Source organism: Elephas maximus, chromosome X (genome assembly GCF_024166365.1).
Source record: "Elephas maximus indicus isolate mEleMax1 chromosome X, mEleMax1 primary haplotype, whole genome shotgun sequence".
In the NCBI taxonomy this organism is placed as follows: Eukaryota; Metazoa; Chordata; class Mammalia; order Proboscidea; family Elephantidae; genus Elephas; species Elephas maximus.
The window spans coordinates 36,364,470-36,377,652 of NC_064846.1; positions in this window are offsets into that span (position 1 = coordinate 36,364,470).

Here is a 13,183-nt window from a genome sequence, read left to right on the forward strand (position 1 = left end):
CAACGGATGAATGGTTAAATAAACTATGGTATATTCACACAGTGGAATACTACGCATCGATAAAGAACAGTGAGGAATCTGAAATGTTTCATAACATGGAGGAACCTGGAAGGCATTATGCTGAGTGAAATTAGTCAGTTGCAAAAGGACAAATATTGTATAAGACCACTATTATAAAAACTTGAGAAATAGTTTAAACTGAGAAGAAAACATTCTTTTGTGGTTACGAGAGGGGGGAGGGATGGAGGGTGGGAGAGGGGCATTCACTAATTAGGTAGTAGATAAGAACTACTTTAGGTGAAGGGAAAGACAGCACACAATACAGGGAGGTCAGCACAATTGGACTAAACCAAAAGCAAAGAAGTTTCCTGAATAAACTGAATGCTTCGAAGCCCAGCGTAGCAGGGGCAGGGGTCTGGGGACCATGGTTTCAGGGGACATCTAAGTCAATTGGCATAATAAAATCTATTAAGAAAACATTCTGCATCCCACTTTGAAGAGTGGCGTCTGGGGTCTTAAACGCTAGCAAGCAGCCATCTAAGATGCATCAATTGGTCTCAACCCACCTGGATCAAAGGAGAATGAAGAGCACCAAGGACTCAAGGCGATTACGAGCCCAAGAGACAGAAAGGGCCACGTGAACCAGCGACTACATCATCCTGAGACCAGAAGAACTAGATGGTGCCCAGCCACAACTGATGACTGCCCTGACAGGGAACACAACAGAGAACCCCTGAGGGAGCAGGAGAGCAGTGGGATGCAGACCCCAAATTCTCATAAGACCAGACTTAATGGTCTGACTGAGACTGGAAGGACCCCGGTGGTCATGGTCCCCAGACCTTCTGTTGGCCCAGGACAGGAACCGTTCCCGAAGCCAACTCTTTAGACATGGATTGGACTGGACAATGGGTTGGAGAGGGATGCTGGTGAGGCGTGAGCTTCTTGGATCAGGTGGACACTTGAGACTATGTTGGCATCTCCTGTCTGGAAGGGAGATGAGAGGGTGGAAGGGGTTAGAAGCTGGCGAAAAGGACATGAAAAGAGTGAGTGGAGAGAGAGAGCAGGCTGTCTCATTAGGGGGAGAGTAATTGGGAGTGTGTAGCAAGGTGTATACGGGTTTTTGTGTGAGAGACTGACTTGATTTGTAAACTTTCACTTAAAGCACAATAAAAATTATTTAAAAAAAAAAGATACATATGGTAAGCCATAGAGCAATCACTAAGGAAATAACTCCAAAAGTAAAATGAAAAAAAAATTATTAAAAATACCACAGTAGAAATTATTCACAAAAAGACTTGAGAGATATAAAAAGTAAAAGGGCAGACATAAATACAGCTACATTAACATTGGGGAAACCCTGGTGGTGTGGTGATTAAGAGCTATGGCTGCCAACCAGAAGGTCAGCAGTTTGAATCCACCAGGTGGTCCTTGGAAACCATATGGTGCAGTTCTACTCTGTCAAATAGGGTCACTATGAGTTGGAATGACTCGACGGCAACAGGGTTGGTTTTTGATTTTTGGGTATTAATGTTGTTGTAGTTAGGGGCTGTCGAGTTGGTTCCAACTCTCAGCAACTCTATGTACAACAAAACAACACACTGCCCAGTCCTGCACCATCCTCACAATCCTTGTTATATTTGAGCCCATTGTTGCAGCTACTGTATCAATCCATCTCATTGAGGGTCTTCCTCTTTTTTCTCTGACCCTCTACCAAGCATGATGTCCTTCTCCAAGAACTGGTCCCTCCTGATAACACTTTCAAAGTATGTGAGACGAAGTCCCGCCGCCTTGCTTCCAAGGAGCATTCTGGCTGTACTTCTTCCAAGACAGTCTTGTTTGTTCTTCTGGCAGTTCATGGTATATTCAATATTCTTCCCCAACACCATAATACAAAGACATCAATTCTTCTTCAGCCTTCCTCATTCATTGTCCAGATGTTGCATGGATATAAGGCGATTGAAAATATCATGGCTTGGGTCAGGCTCACCTTAGTCTTCAAAGTGACATCTTTGCTTTTTAACACTTTAAAGAGGTCTTTTGCAGCAGATTTGCCCAATGCAATATGTCATTTGATTTCCTGACTGCTGCTTTTTTCACTGGTCAATTTTTTCGGAAGTAGACAGCCAGGTCCTTCTTTCTATTCTGTCTTAGTCTGGAAGCTCCGCTAAAACCTGTCTACCAAGGGTGACTCTGCTGATATTTGAAATATTGGTGGCAAAGCTTCCAGTATCACAGCAACAGACAAGGCGCCACAGTAGGACAAACTGACAGATGTGTGGTGGAACTATATTAATAATGACATTAAATCTGAACGGATTAAATAATTCAATCAAAAGGCAAAGATTGTCAAACTGGGGGAAAATTACAAGATCCAATATATGCTTTGTACATGAGTTTTTTTTTTTTTTACAGGAGTATATTAGTTTTGTAGGGCTGCCGTAAGAAATTACCACAAACAGATTGAGGAGGCTAGAAGTTGAAAATCAAGGTGTCAGCACGGCCATTCTCTTTCTGAAGGCTCTTCAGGTGAACCCTTCCTTGCCTCTTTCCTAGCTTCTGGTGGTTGCATCAATCCTGGTCTTGCATCAATCAGTTTCCACCTCCATCTCCACATATCCTTCTCCCTTCTGTGTCTGTGTCTTCACATCTCTCCCCTCTGTGCATTTCTCTGTGTCTAAATTTCCTTCTTAAAAAGGCACCAGTCATATTGAATTTGGGGCCTTATTTTAAGAGTTTTTGTCTGCACCTTGACTTTTTTAATGGGTACAGGTCAGTTATTTTGTATAATGTCCCTCAATTTTGTTTTTTCTGATATCTTCTCATTATTAAATTTAAGTTATGCATTTTTGTCAGGAATACCACAGAAGTGATGTTGTGTCCTTTTCAGTGTGTCATATCAGAGGCACATGCTGCTGCTTTGTTCTATTGTTCATAATATTAACATTCATCCCTTGGTTAAGGTGGTCTTTGCCAGGTTTCTCTACTGTAAAGTTACTCTTGTACCTATTGTAATTGATACATATCTTATGGAGAGATACTTTGAGATTATGTAGCTATTCTTTTTTAAAATTATACTTTCACTCACTGCTTTTAGCATCCATTCATGACTCTTGCCTGAAACAAATGCTATGGTGGCCACCAAATGGTGATGTTCTAATTCCATCATTCTTCCTACACTTAGGAATGCTACTGTAAGCAAGTGCTTTTATTTATTTATACTTATTTATATCAGTATGGACTCATGAATATTTGTTTTGCTCTATGGGTTATAATCCATTACTATCATTATTTTCTTGATGAAATTGTCCCATATTTGACTCATGGGAATACTTTCAAGCTGGCTTCTCTGTTCTTTTGACATGTAACTATCATTCTTTGAGCACTTCCTTACTTTCTCACATCACAAGGTATTTTCCTTGCACCATCCCTGAATCAATCATTTCTCCAAAGGACCCTGACCCCTTTTACTGAGAAGGAGCATTTAGATACCAAGATCTGGGCATTAGATTGCTCATTGTTATTGAGAAATTATTACTACCAGGCCTCATCAGTGGACAGAGCCAGAGCATATACAAGTAATATATATACTAAGAGCCATGAGTTCATACTGACAACTGCAATTTCAATACAACCCCACAGAGTTTATTCTAGCCTGTCCCTTTCCATTTTATAACTGCCTTCTCTGACACCAAGAGAAAACTTGGTGGCACAGTGGTTATGAGTTACAGCTACTAACAAAAAAGTCAGCAGTTCAAATCCACCAGGCACTCCTTGAAAACTCTACGGGGCAGTTCTACTCTGTACTGTAGGGTGGCTATGAGTCGGCATCAACTCAATGGCAACGGGTTTGGTTTGGCAGTTTGGTCTGACACCAAGAAACCAGGATTTTATTATCTACACTATATTTACTTATTCACTCAATTTTAGAATACACATAAAGTAGCTTCAGAATTGTTAACTCATACCACTGCAAAAAACAAACCTAACTAGGATACACTATGTGTTTATAATTCTTTTTGTATTTAACCTGACAATATATAGTCAAAATATTCTGTTCAAAAGTTTCTTGGGTTAGTTCTACCCCCACCTCCACCCTCCAAGTTGGTTATGTTATTCATTTGGAAAACTGTTAGGTTCGTTTATTTCTGTTTGTATTCCATGTTGGGTTTTTGTCCCACCCCTGCCCTTGTTGATTTTATTTATTTGTTTACTGTGTTTGTTAGGGAGTGAAAATAGAGTAAAGCAAATAATTTTTGTATACCGATTTTGTATCCAGCAATCTTGCTATACTTCTCATAATTTTCATGCAATTATTGCCCAGTATTTTCATTGTATTCTTTTTTTTTACATCACTATTTATACACTTGCTGATGTCATATGGATCGTGGCTGAAAGCAGAGAATACCAGAAAGATGTTTACCTGTGTTTTAGTCACTATGCAAAGACACTTGACTCTGTGGATCATAATAAATTGCAGATATCATTGTGAAGAATGGGAATTCTAGAACACTTAATTGGGCTCATGAGGAACCTGTACGTAGACTAAGAGGTATTCTTGGAACAGAATGAGGGGATACTTAGTGGTTTAAAATCAGAAAAACTGTGCATCAGGGTTGTATTCTTTCACCATACTTATTCAGTCTGTATGCTCAGCAAATAATCTGAAAAGCAGGAGTATATGGAGACAAACGTGGCATCAGGATTGGAGGAAGACTCATAAACAACCTGCGATATGCAGAGGACACAATCTTGCTTGCTGAAAACGAAGAGGACTTGAAGTACTTACTGATGAAGATCAAAGACTACAGCCTTCAGTATGGATTACATCTCAACACAAAGAAAACAAAAATCCCCAAAACTGGACGCATAAGCAACATCATAATAAATGGAGAAAATACTGAAGTTGTCAAGAATTCATTTTACTTGGATCCACAATCAATGCCCATGGAAGCAGTAGTCAAGAAATTAAGTGACATAGTGCATTGGACAAATCTGATGCAAAAGACCTCATTAAAATGTTAAAAAGTAAACATGTCACTTTGAGGACTAAGGTGCACCTGACCCAAGCCAAGATATTTTCAATTCCCTCATTCACATGAAAGCTGGACAACGAATAAGGAAAATTGAAGAATTAATGCCTTCGAATTATGGTGTCGGCAAAGAATACCGAATATACTATGGACTGCCAGGATAACGAACAAATCTGTCTTGGAAGAAATACAGCCAGAATGCTCCTTAGAAGCAAGGATGGTGAGACTTTGTCTCACGTGCTTTGGACATGTTATCAGGAGGGACCAGTCCCTGGAGAAGGACATCATGTTTGGTAAAGTGGATGGTCAGTGAAAAAGAGGGAGACCCTAAATGAGATGGATTGAAACAGTGGCTGCAAAGATGGGCTCAAACATAACAATGCTTGTGAGGATGGCACAGGACCAGGCAGTGTTTTCTTCTTTTGTATATAGGGTTGCTATGAGTCAGAACCAACTTGATGGCACCTAACAACAAGCAGAAGAAAGAAAATGATAAAGATAAGAGAAAAATTTCAAGAAACAGAGAAAATGAATGAAACCAAGAGCAATAAAATTGGTACACCTCTAGACAGACTAACCAGAAAAAAAAGAAAACATAAAACACCTATAACAGGAAAGAAGTGGATGACATCATTACAGATCCACACAAACATTAAAAGGATGATAGGAATATTACCAACAAGTTTATGCCAGTCAGTCAGTAATTTAGATGAAATGGAAAAATTCATTAAAACACACAAATTATCAAAGAAGAAACAGATAATCTGGATTATCCTGTATCTAAAAGAAATTAAGTATGTAGTTAAGAACCTTATGACAAAGATAATTCCAGGTACGGATGGTTTCACAAACAAATTCTACCAAGCCTTTAAGGAATAACAATTCTACACAAGCTCTTCCAGAAGAATGAAGAAGAGGTAATGGTTCTCAACTCATTTTATGAGACCTGCATTACTCTGATACTATAACCATGCAAACACATCACAAGAAAAGTACAGGTGAATTACACTCCTCAGCAACACAGACACACACAAAAATTAGCAAAATTTTAATAAACAGAATCTACCAATATCCCAAAAGGATAATGCATCATCACAAAGTAGTATTTATCCCAGGAATCCAAAATTGCTTTAACATTTGAAAATCAATCACTGTAATTCACCATATTAACAAAGTAAGAGAAGAAAAATATTTGACAAAAGGCATCATCCACTCCTAATAAAAGCTCTCAGAAAACTTAGAAGAGAGCTTCCTCAACCAAATGAAGGCAACTACAAAGAACCTATAGATAACATCACAATTAATGGTGAAGGAATAAACGCTTTCTCCCTATAATCAGTAACAAAGCAAGTATGTCTGTGCTTGCCATTTCTAGTCAATATTTTCTTGGAGATTCTAGGCAGTGCAATAAGGCAAGAAAAAGGAGGGGGGAAAAAAGATACAGATTAGAAAGGAAAAGGTAAAACCCTTTATTCACAGGCAATATGATGGTCTGTGTAGAAAATCCTAAGGAATACACAAAAAAGAAAAGTTATTAGATCTAATACCTGAACCTACCAAGGTTACAGAACACAAGATCATTATACAAATATCAATGGTATTTCTATGTAACAGCAATAAAGAATTAGAAATTCAAATTTAAAGTGATGCCATTTATAGTAACATCAAGCATATAAAATAATTAGGCATAGATTTGACAGAAGATGTGGAATACATCGACACCAAAAGTACAAAACACTGCCAAGAGAAATTAAAGAAGACTTAAATAAATGGACAGATATACAGTGTTACTGGGTCAAAAAAAAAAACAGAAGACTCGATATTGTTAAGATGTCATTTCCCTCCAAGGGGATCTGCAGATTCAAAGCAATCCCTATCAAAATCACAGCAGCCTTTTTTTTTTTTTTTTTGCAGAAAATGACGAGCTGATTCTAAAATTAATTTGAAATTTTAAAAGAGGTCTAGGATGTCGCAAACAATTTTGAAAAAGAATAAAATTTGAGGATTTACAACTACCTGATTTTAAGACTAATTATAAAGTTACAATAATCAAGACAATGTGTAACTGGTGTAAATATAGACACAGAGATCAATAGAACAGAATAGAGTCCAGATAGACCCACATGTGTACCGTCAATTGATTTTCAACAAAGTGTCAAAGCAAGTCAGTGATCAAAAGGAGAGTCTTTTCAACAAACAAATGGTTCTGGGGCAACCGAATAGCCATATGACTTGAAATAAATGATAGACTTAATGTAAGAACTAAAATTATACAACTTCTAGAAGAATACATGTGAGAAAATTCTTAGTCTCCTTGGACTTGGCAAAGATTTCTTACATATGACACAAAAGGCACAAATGCTATAAGAAAACTCTAAAAGAAAAAATAATAATAAATTGGCATTTATATTAAAATAAAAAAATTGCTATTCAGAACCTGTTATGAAAATGAAAAGGCAAGCTACAGACTAGGAGAAAATATTTGCTAAACATACATCTGAAGAGGAAATCATACCTGGAATTTATAAAGAACTCTTCCAACTTAATAAGAAAATCACCCAATAAAAAAAATGGGCAAATGATTTGAACAGACACTTTACCAAAGAAGATATATGAATAGCGAACAAACATCATGGCTTGGGTCAGATGCACCTCAGTCCTCAAAGTGACATCTTTGCTTTTTAACACTTTAGAGAGGTCTTTTGCATCATATTTTCTCAGTGCAATACGTCCTTTGATTTCTTGATCGCTGCTTCCATGGGTGTTGATTGTGGATCCAAGTAAAATGAAATCCTTGACAACTTCAACGTCTTCTCTGTTTATATACAAGATGTGGCTTATTGGTCCAGTTGTGAGAATTTTTTTTTGTCTTTTTGTTGAGGTGTAACCCATAGTCTTTCATCTTCATCAGTAAGTACTTTAAGTCCTCTTCAGTTTCAGTAAGCAAGGTTGTATTACCTGCATAACGCAGGTTGTTAATCAGTCTTCCTCCAATCCTCATGCCCATTCTTCTTCATATATCCACCTTTTCAGATTATTTGCTGAGCATACAGATTGAATAAGTATGGTGAAAGAATACAACCCTGACGCACACCTTTTCTGATTTTCAACCACAGAGTATCCCCTTGTTCTGTCTGAACGACTGCCTCTTGGTCTATGTACAGGTTTCTCATGAGCACAATTAAGTGTTTTGGAATTCCCATTCTTCCCAATATTATCCATAATTTGTTATGATCCACATAGTCAAATGCCTTTGCATAGTGAATAAAACACAGTTAAAAATCTTTATGGTATTCTCTGCTTTCAGCCAGGATCCATCTGACATCAGCAATGATATCCCTCATTCCATGTTGTCTTCTGAATCTGGCTTGAATTTCTGGCAGTTCCCTGTTGATGTTCTGCTGCAATGATTTTTAAATTATTTTCAGCAAAATTTTACTTGTGTGTGATAATAATGATATTGTTTGATAATTTCCACATTCTGTTGGATGACCTTTCTTTGGAATGGGCACAAATATGGATCTTGGCCACGTAACATCTTCCAAATTTCTTGGCATAGACAAGTGAGCACTTCCAGCGTTACATTCGTTTGTTGAAACATCTCGGTTGGTATTCCATCAATTCCTGGAGCCTTGTTTTATCCAGCGCCTTCACTGCAGCTTGGACTTCTTCCTTCAGTACCGTTGATATTTGATCATATGCTACCTCCCGAAATGGTTTAATCTCAACCAGTTCTTTTTGGTGTTGTGACTGTGTATTTCTTCCATCTTTTTTGATGCTTCCTTCATTGTTCAATTTTTTCCTCATAGAATCCTTCAATATTGCAGCTTGAGTTTTGAAATTTTTCTTCAGTTTTTTCAGAGAGAGAAATGCCAAGTGTGTTCTTCCCTTTTTGTTTTCTATCTCCAGCTCTTTGCATATTTCATTATAATACTTCACTTTGTCTTCACGAGCCACCCTTTGAAATCTTCTGTTCAGCTCTTTTCATCATTTATTTCTTTTGCTTTACCTACTCTATGTGCAAGAGCAAACCCAACTCCCCCCCCCAAAAAACCCCATTGCCCTTGAATTGATTCCGACTCATAGAGACCCTGAAGGACAGAGTAGAACTGCCCCGTAGGGTTCCCAAGGAGCACTTGGTGGGTTGAAAGTGCTGACCTTTTGGTTAGCAGCTGTAGCTCTTAACCACTACACCGCCGGGGTTTCCACAAGAACAAAAGACCTCTTTAAGTGTTAAAAGGCAACATAATAATAATAAAATAAATAAAGTGTTAAAAAGCAAAGATGTCACTTTGAGAGCTAACGTGCATCTGACCCAAGACATGGTATTTTCAGTCGCTTTGTATGCATGCAAAAGCTGGAAAATGAATAAGGAAGATGGAAGAAGAATCGATGCCTTTGAATTATGGTGTTGGCGAAGAATATTGAATATACCATGGACTGCCAGAAGAACAAAAAAGGTCTGTCTTGGAAGGAGTACGGCCAGAGTGCTCCTTGAAAGAGAGGATGGTGAGACTTTGTGTCATGTACTTTGGACATGTTATCAGGAGGGACCAATCCCTGGAGAAGGACATCATGCTTGGTAAAGTTGAGGGTCAGAGAAAAAGTGGAAGACCCTCAATGAGATGGACTGACACAGTGGATGCAACAACAAGGCTCAAACATAGCAAGGACTGTGAGGATGGGACAGGGCCAGGCAGTGCTTCATCTTGTGGGGTGGCTATGAGTCAGAATCAACTCGATGGCACGTAACAACAACAACAGAGATACAGAGAAAGCATCTGACAAAAATCCAACATCCTTTTATGATAAAATCACTCCACAAACTAGGAATAGAAGGTATATTCCTCATCCTGATAAAGGGCATCTACAAAAGCCCACAGCTAACATCATACTTAATAGTGAAAGACTGAAATCTTTCCCCTAATGTCTGGTACAAGACAAGGATTCCCGTTCTCACCACTTCTGTTCAACATTGTACTGGAGGTTCTAGCCAGGCCAATTAGCCAAGAAAAAGTAATAAAACTTCCCTGACTAGAAAGGATAAAGTAAAATTATCTCTATTTTCAGAAAGTATGATCTTGTAAATAGACAATCCTAAAAAATCCACAAAAAAATTGCGAGAGATAATAAACAAATTCGGAGGGTCCCAGGGCACGTGATGAAAACACAAAAATAAACTGTACTTCTATACACTTGCAATGAAAACAGCTAAATTTATTATAGCCTCAAAAAGAATAAATTATTTAGGAATAAATTTAACAAAAGAAGGGCAAGACTTGTCCACTGAGAACTACAAGTCACCAGTGAAAGAAACTGAAGATCTAAAGAAATGGAAAGACATCCCATTTTCATGTACCAAAAGAGTTAATATCGTTAGGATGTAAAGATTCAATGCAATCCCTACCAAAATCTCAACTGATTTTTTTTTTTTTTTTGCAAAAATTGACATGCCGATCCTAGAACTCCTAGAAATGCAAGGGACCCAGAGCAGCCAAAACAATCTTGATAAAGAACAAAGAGGACTCACACTTACCAATTTCAGAACTTACTACAAAGCAGCAGGAATCAAGACTGTACGGTACTGGCATAAGCATAGACATACGGATCAATGAAATAGACTTGAGAGACTAGAAATAAAACTCATGTTTATGGTCTATTGATTTTCAACAGGGTGCTAAGACAGTTCAATGGGGGAAAGAATAGTCTTTTCAACAAATGGTGCTTAAACAACTGGATATCCACATTGAAAGTATTAAGTTGAATCTCTGCCTCACAACATATACAAAAAATAACTCAAAATAGATCAAAGATCTAAATGTAAGATCTAAAACTCTAAAACTCATTGTCTTAGTCATCTAGTGCTGCTATAAAGGAAGCTCCACAAGTGGGTGCCTTTAACAAAGAGAAGTTTATTCCTTCACAGTCCAGTAAGCTAGAAGTCTGAATTCATGGCACTGGCTTCAGGGGAAGGCTTTCTCTCTCTGTTGGCTCTGGAGGAAGGTCCTCATCATCAGTCTCCCCTTGGCCTGGGAGCATCTCACCACAGGAGCCTCATGTCCAGGGGATGCTCTCTGCTTCTGGGGCTGCTTTCTTGGTGGTATGAGGCCTCCATGTCTCTCTGCTGGCTTCTCTCTTTTATATCTCAAAAAAATGGCTTAAGACACTATCTAATCTTGTAGATCTCATCAATGTAACTGCCATTAATCCATCTCATTACATCATAGTGATAGGATTTACAACACATAGGGAAATCATATCAGATGACAAAATGGTAGACAATCATACAATACTGGGAAGCCAAGCTGACAGATATTTTGGGGGGACACAATTCAATCCATGACACACAAAAAACATAGGAGTAATTCTTCATGACCTTTGATTAGGCAATGGTTTCTTAGATATAACTCCAAAAGCTCAAGCAACAAAAGAACAAAAATAGATATATTGGTGTCATGGATTGAACTGGGTCCCTCCAAAATATGTGTCAACTTGGTTAGGTCATGATTCCCAGTATTGTATGATTGTGAATTAGTGGAGGCTAATGAGATCTATAAATGAGATCTATAAGATTAGGTAGTGTCTTAAGCCAATCTCTTTTGAGATATAAAAGAGAGAAGCAAGCAGAGAGAACTGGGGACCTCATACCACCAAGAAAGCCACCTTGGGAACAGAGCATGTCCTTTGGACCTGAGATTTCCTGCACTGAGATGCTCCCAGACCAAGGGAATATTGATGACAAGGACCTTCCTCCAGAGCCAACAGGGAGAGAAAGCCTTCCCGGAGCTGATGCCCTAAATTTGGACTTGTAGCCTAGTAGGCTGTGAGAATATAAATTTCTCTTTGTTAAAATCATCCACTTGTGGTATTTCTGTTATAGCAGCACTAGATAACCAAGACAATTGGACTTCATCAGAATAAACTTTCATGCTTCAAAGGACATTATCAAGAAGTTGAAAATGACAACTCACAGAGTGGGAGAAAATGCAGATCATCTATGATAAGCGATTTATGTCTAGAATACATAAAGAACTATTAGACTTCAATAACAAAAAGACACGTAACTCAATTTGAAAGTGGGCAAATTCATCTTGTCTGAGAAAAAGAGAACATTTACCACTCTGCCTTCATTACAAAGGGAAATGTTAGCTTCTGCTTTTAATTAAACATTTTATACTGATTTCCTTCTTTGGCCATAAAAGATACCCAGCTGTATATTTCCTAAATGATCCGTGAAAATCTAATAAACAATGTTTTTCCAGTAAAAAAAAATAAGCAAAGCATCTTAATAGACAGTTCTCCAAAGAAGATATACATATGGCCAATAAGCGCATGAAGAGACATTCAACGTTAGCCATCAGGCAAATATAAATCAAAACCACAATGAGATACCACTTCGTACCCACTAAAACCAAACAAACAACAACAACAACAAAACCACGTCGCTTCCGAGTCTACTCAGACTCACGGCAGCCCTGTAAGACAGAGCAGAACCGCCCCATATGGTCTCCAAGGCTATAAACCTTTACCGAAGCAGACTGCGCCATCTTTCTCCCACAGAGCGGCTGGTGGATTCCAGTTGCCCCCCTTCAGGTGACCTCCAGGTGCAGGTGACCCCTGCACCACCAAGACCCCTTTCGCACCCACTAAGATGGCTATTATCAGAAAAACAAAATATGACGAGAGCTGGTGAGGATGTGGAGAAATTAGACTCTTCAGATACTGCTGGTGGGAATATAAGAGAGTATAGCCACTTTGGCAAACAGTTTGGCAGTTCCTCAGACTGTTAAATATGGAGTTACTATTGTTGCGCAACCCTGGTGGCGCAGTGGTTAAGAGCTACGGCTGCTGGCCAAGGGGTCAGCAGTTTGAACCCACCAGGCGCGCCTTGGAAACCCTGTGGGGCAGTTCTACTCTGTCCTATAGGGTCGCTATGAGTCGGAATCAACCCGACGGCAATGGGTCTGGTTTTTTCTTTTTTTTTTTTTTTTTTATTGCTGTTGTTGTGTGCCATCCAGTCAATTCTGGCTCATTGCGACCCTATAGGACAGAGTAGAACTGCCCCCATAAGGTTTCCTAGGCTGTAATCTTTATGGGAACAGATAGCCAGGTCTTTTCTCCTTCGGAGTGGCCAGTGGGTTTCAACTGCCATC